We start from the raw sequence: 6,608 nt of genomic DNA on the forward strand, positions 1-6,608 counted from the left end.
ATACTGACAAAGACCAAAAAGGAAAGAATCTTTGGAAGAGGTGCAGTATTCAAAGCCAAAATCAGATCAGGTGTTGACTGTGAACAGACCATCAATTAGTCATGTGAAGTTCAAACTGAAGCTGAAGAAAATGAAAACGAGTTCACAAGAACCAAAATATGATCTTGAGTCTATTTCACCTGAATTTAAATATCATCTTAAGAATAGTTCTGAAGCACTAAACACCAATATCAAGATTAGATGAATTGTGGGATGTCATCAAGGATATCATCCATGAAGAGATCACTACAAAACAGAAGAGAAAGGAAAAAGCAAAATAGATGTTAAAAGACTCTGAAAATTACCCTATAGCTTCAAGAAGTCAAAGTAAAGGGAAGATATGCCCTTTCCAAAATTATGAAGAGCAATGGTGTCTCTCTGGAGACTAAGGTAAATCTGACACAGGCCATGGTCTTTGCAACCACTTGTTATGCATCAGAGAGTTGGACAATGACTAGGGAGGATAGAAGGAGAATTGATGCTTTTGAGCTGTGGTGCTGGAGAAGAGTATTGAGGGTACCATGGCCTGCTAGGAAAACAGATTCATCCTGGAAAGGGTCAAACCGGGTGGCTGCCTAACATACTTTGGACATGTTGTAAGGAGGGACCAGTTCTTGGAGAGGGACATCATGCTTGGTAGGGTAGAGGGACAGCACAGGAGAGGAAGGCCCTCTATGAAGTGGATTGGTTCAGTGACTGGGGTAATCAGGATGGGTGTATCAGAGATAGTGCGATTGGGGCTGTTGTACATAGGACTCAACAGCACATAACAACAACATGCTGAAGTAAAATAATTGAACAGAAGATGTCAAAAAAGAGCTTGAGAAGACAAAAGTAGAATGTTCTGAGAGCTGGAATTGAAGAATAAAAAGGGAAGAACTCACTCTGTATTTCTGATGTTGAAATAACTAAAAAAACTAGTTCAAGTTTTGAGTTGCAATTATTAGAGATGTTATGGGGGAAATCTTGAATAATCCAGGAAGCATCAAAAGAAGATGGGGAATACACTGAATTAGTACCAAAAAGAATTGGCTGACACTGAAATATTTCAGAAGTACCATATATATGATCAAGAGTCAATGGTAATGAAGGAAGACGTTCAAGCTGCACTAAATGCATTCGCAAAAAAATAAGCCCCCAAAATCAACAGGATACCAATTGACATGTTAATTGATCCATCTTACTTGGATCCACAATCAATACACTTGGTACCAGCAGTCAGGAGAATAAGAGATGTACTTCACTGGAAAAGTCTGTATGCAGGGTCTTCTCCAAATTACTGAAGAGTAATGATACCATTTTAAGGACTAACGTGTGTTTGATTCAGGCCATGTTTTTTTTCAATCACTCGTTATGCTGCTGAGAGTTGGACAATGACTAAGCATGACAGAAGAATTGATGCTTTTCAACTGTGGTACTAGAGAAGAGTACTGAATAACCCATGGACTTCCAAAAAAAACACAAAGTGCAGGAGGCCAGAATGATTCTGGAGGCAAGGATGTCAAAGCTTCATCTCACATTCTTTGTGTATGTTGCTGTTGTTGCTGAGTAACGTCAAATCAAAGCTATTCCTTGAAGAGGGACATCATGATTGGAAAGGTAGAGGGTCAGCAAAAGAGATGATGACCTTCAACCACATGCAACAAAGTGACTGCAGTAATGGGCTCAAGTATGTCAGAGGTTGTCAAGATGGCACAGGATAGGACAAGGTTCTGTTGTTCATAGGGTCATTATGGGTCATTCTTGACAACATCTAACAACATTTGACAAAGAATTTTGAGTACAGAACAAATAAATCTATCTTGGAAGTGTTCTTAGAAGCAAGGATAGTAAGACTTCATCTCAGATCCACTGCACATGTTGCTAAGAGAAGCCAGTCTTTGAAGAAGGACACTAAGATTGGAAATATAGAGGATCAGTGATATAAGAGGCACTCAGTGAGACAGATACACTTGTGACTACAACCTGAGGCTTAAGCATGGTGGAGACTATGAGGATAGCTCAGGGTCAAGCAAGATTCCTTCTACTGTTCGTGGGGCCTCTATGAGTTGCCAGACACTCAAGACACCCAACCAAGGACAGTGTGCAAACCACAGCTCCCAAGCTGTGAGCCACCTTGGAGACAACTGGGACAGTCTGAGTGCAGGCTGGGCGTCAGAAGATGTCACTATGCCAGCACTAAACTTCTTTAGTGTGACAATGGTCCTGAGGGAGACAAGAGTCCATTTATTCTTAGGGAACATGTATATTCATTTAGGAGTTAAGTCTATGTTGTGTACACTTAATAGGGCAGTAAAGCAAACAGGGCAAAACAAAATATAAACTAACTAATCCCATTCTCTCAATTTTGCAAAGTCTTCCTCATGTTTCATTACCATTTACTAACTGCGAGTGTACTTCATCTGAAGTTTCTTTTGCATTTCATACTAAGACACAGAAAGAGACCCAAACCCAGTGCTGGCTCATGGGGATTTCACTTGCCACAGGGCTCACCCGGCCACAATCTGTACTGAAACAGGTCGGCCAGGGGCTGCCCAGGGACTGAGGCTGAGCGAGTTTTCTTTTGTTTGTTTTGAGGAGTTTGTTGTTGTTGGGTTGAGTTTTTTTTTATTTTATTTTATACTAGTTTAAATACAAAGTTCATATAAAGTGTGAGACATTTCATAGGTGACAAAAGTCTCCTTCAAAGAAAAGGTTGTTATCAGAACAACAGGCCCTTGGACTTCACAGGAGCTGAGGATTCTCACAGAGGGCCTGAGCCAAAAGGAAAGCAGTGATTGGGTTCTGCTGTGTGGAAGAGGCAATGACAGGTAGAACTCAGGGCTCTGGAAGAGACTCAGGAAAGAGTAGGTGCAGAGACTGTAGATCCATGATAGCCCAGAAACCCTGTTCTGCCTCAGCAGGGAGGCAGAGTGACAGGGTAACAGGAGGCAGGGTGTCAGAGTAACAGGAAGGCAGGGTGACGGGGTAACGAGGAAGCAGGGTAACCCGGTAATGGGGAGGCAGGGTGACAGGGTAACAGAGAGGCAGGGTGATAGGGTAACAAGGAGGCAGGATGATGGGAAGGCAGGGTGATGGGGTAATGGGGAAGCAGGGTAATGGGGAGGTAGGGTGACTCGGTATGTGGAGGCAGAGTGACAGGGTAACAGGGAGGCAGGGGGATGGGGAGGCAAGGTGATGGGGTAAAAGGGAGGCAGGGCGACAGTGTAACAGGTAGGTAGGGAGGCAAGGTGATGGGGAGGCAGGGTGACAGGGTATGAGGAGGCAGAGTGACGGGGTATGAGGAGGCAGAGTGACGGGGTATGAGGAGGCAGAGTGACAGGGTATGAGGAGGCAGAGTGACACGGTAAAAGGGAGGCACAGGGATGTGGAGGCTAGGGGATGAGGTAACGAAGAGGCAGGGTGATGGAGTAACAGGGAAGCAGGGTGACAGGGATGCAGGGTAATGGGGAGGCAGGGTGATGGGTAGGCAAGGTGACAGGGTATGAGGAGTGGGGTGATAGGGCAACAGAGAAGTAGGTTGACAGGGAGGCAGGGTAACAGGGAGGCAGGGTGACAGGGAGGAAGCATGACCGGATAATGGGGAGGCAGGGTGATGGGGTGACAGGGAGGCAGGTTGCCATACTCCACCCTCCTGAGTTTGGAGCCTCAGTCTCCTATAATTTTTGAGGGCTAACTACATCTGGGGCACAGTTGGCACTTAACAAATGTTTGCTGCATAAGAGAAAGGGGTGATAAATGAATGAATGAACAAAGGAACAAGTATATAGGTACACACAGAGAGCTCAATGCCTGACACATGATTCATAAATGCCAGCCACATCCCTGCTTGCCTGTGTCTGTCTCCTTAGCCCTCAGGTGCAAACATTACATTCATAGCAACCAGGTTTATGAACCCGTTTATGAATTCACACTGCGTAGTCTCCCATTCATCAAGCTGGAAACAGAACAACATGTTATGGAAACCCAGCAGATGACGGGGGAGTTATGTCCCCACAACAGTGTGATACTGTGCCATGTGTTTTACCCAGGGCCAAGGCCAAATGCCAACCAGTTGAAGACAATGGCCCTGTATTAGGCCACAACCCCTTTGAGGAGGGGTAGATGGGTCAGCTGATGTTAAGATAACTTGTACCCAGACATGCTATCTTCCCACTGGCTCTGTTGAACAAAGCCCACAGTATTGGCAGTGTGCTCTGCTATCAGACCATCCTTTCTCCATCTGAACAGTTAGCTGATGTGATTCCAGGCACTGAATGTATTATGTGGCAGATCAAACTATTTCTTCAGAATCTGGCTAGTTTTTGTAACGTAGACAATCCTAAATACTGAATTTGTGAACATAGTCTTGCAATCCTTGGCAAAAGGTAGATAAGTGAGAGAAGAAATTACTTTCACAAGAAACTTCCCTGTCCCTTGTAATTCCCCCCCCCATATTTAGTTTAGTAAGCAACTTGGCAATTTTGCAAATTACAGAATTCATAAAGAATGTAATTCCAAGGGAAGCTACTCTTTTTTTTTATTGGGAAAAACATATTGGGGGTACAAGGAGGTGAGGGTTGGGGGCAGAAGGGTGAGGATGGGCCATAATGCAGCTGCAGAGCTGCACAGTTTGGTCGGTGGGGGGAGCAGGTGAAGAAAATGATGAGGGTCCAATGGGGACCAGATGCTACAGAGGAATGACAAGCATTTTCCAATAGTAATTAAACCAACTGTCTTATTGATTTGGGAATTAGATGCCTACTCTCTGGCTTCTTCATGCTGAACAGGGGTGTAGTTGTAAATGGGGGGAAGGGAGAATGCTTTATCACCTTATTGGTGGTCTTGGGTTAAAGCTCCTTGCCTTCTTGCTCTGTTAGAAGATATTTTGCTGTCATTTGCTCCCCTCTGGACTGCAAAGTGTTTTCCCAGGTGGGTCCAGTGGGGATGGCTGGTTGAACCCAGAGGCTCCATCCTCCTTTGCTTCCTTAGCTGTCAGTTGTATTTCCTTTTTGTCACTGGCACTGAGTTCAGGGTCAATTCTGGAGTAAAACTCAGAGTTAAGGTTACCTATAGGAAAGGGAGCAAACCTAGAGAGAACAAACTTGTGAGTTACAAATAGAAGGGCTTTGAGGGTGTTGCTTTCAGGTTTACTGGGAGGGAGGGTGGCAGAAGGTGGCCTAGGTAACATTCTCTGGATACCCCAGGCACTCTTTTCTTTTTTTCCCTCCTTCCCTACCCAGGGGTCAGATGGCACAATCTGGGGACTGAGGAGCTCATGCTGAGGGCCATGACGGCTCGCCCCAAGCCGGGGGCCGAGGGCAGCCCACCCCGGGCAGAGGGCCGCGATGGCTCGCCCCGAGCCGGGGGTCGAGGGCAGCCCGTCCAGAGGGCAACACCCCCCAGGAGCTGGCTGGTATACTCCCCCTCCAATTGCCCCTACCCCAGTCTGGTCTTCTCGCCTGACTGAGGACTCTGTGGTCAGGGACAGTGTTTCCAAATCCAGCACTGCCACTTTTACCCACCCCTCATAAATGGTCATACTATATTTTGAAGTAGGTGTCACTGCCCTCCCCCTTTATATATGATAAAGGGAACCTGAGAATTGTGAACAGACTCCCCCCAGGTCTAACCATCTTTTGGCAGAAGCATTCAACAGAACAAAATATGTGGTGCATTTAGGATGTCGATCCTCTTGTGCATGCTGCCACTGTTAAGGTCATCAGACTCACAATGACTTTCAGCAATCCATTGCATAGGTAATTGTCTTCTTTGGCCTGTCTAAGGAAACCCAAACCTGCAGATGGTGGGCATGCATCCCATCCCCCACCTCCTACGCAGGCGGCCAGCAGGGTGCACACACACACACCCCCCAGCGCATGAGGCTGGCGGGAGGCGTGCGGCCCCCCCCCCCCAGCAAGGGCGGCTATTGGGGGTGCACCCCCCTACCCTGCCGCACGGGCGCTCAGCGGGTGCACGGCCCCTCTTGTGTGGGCGACCGGCAAGTGCCTGCTTCCTCCACAGCTGCCATCCTGGCTCCAAGAATTCCCTCCAGAACAAGTCCACCTTGCGGCAGTGTGGTGGCTTCGCTGTACCAGTCCTGAGGAGGGCTGGTGCCCAGCATCCATCCTGGGTGAGGGAATCCATTCGTTCCAGCTGTGGAAGCCTCATGGAGCTGCAGCGGCTGTGCAGCGCAGCATAGGCTCTGTAGGAAGGGGTTGGGAGCCACGAGACTCACCCATTTCTCCTTGGGAATCCTTGAATTCCTGTTGTTGAGCCTCGATCTTCACTGAGGGCCAGTCATCAACTGTTGAAGTGTTCAATTATCAATAAGCCAAAGTCTGTGGAAGGCCATAATGGCCCTCCTTTAAGTGGTTCGTTGCTCCCGCAGCTCACCACGCTGTCTCTGCCTCTGCCACCATCTTGGATCCCCATCCCTTGTATTTTTATAAGAACTAAAAACTCTTTAATATCAAAATGAGAAATTACATACTGCTAGAGCAAGACTCAGAGCCATTAACAGCATCTAACAACAATTGGTCTATACCATGATCGCTATTTATTTATTTGAGAGCTAGATATGGGAACTC

Source organism: Elephantulus edwardii, unplaced genomic scaffold (genome assembly GCF_000299155.1).
Source record: "Elephantulus edwardii isolate Elephantulus edwardi_28Jun2011 unplaced genomic scaffold, EleEdw1.0 scaffold00339, whole genome shotgun sequence".
NCBI lineage: Eukaryota > Metazoa > Chordata > Mammalia > Macroscelidea > Macroscelididae > Elephantulus > Elephantulus edwardii.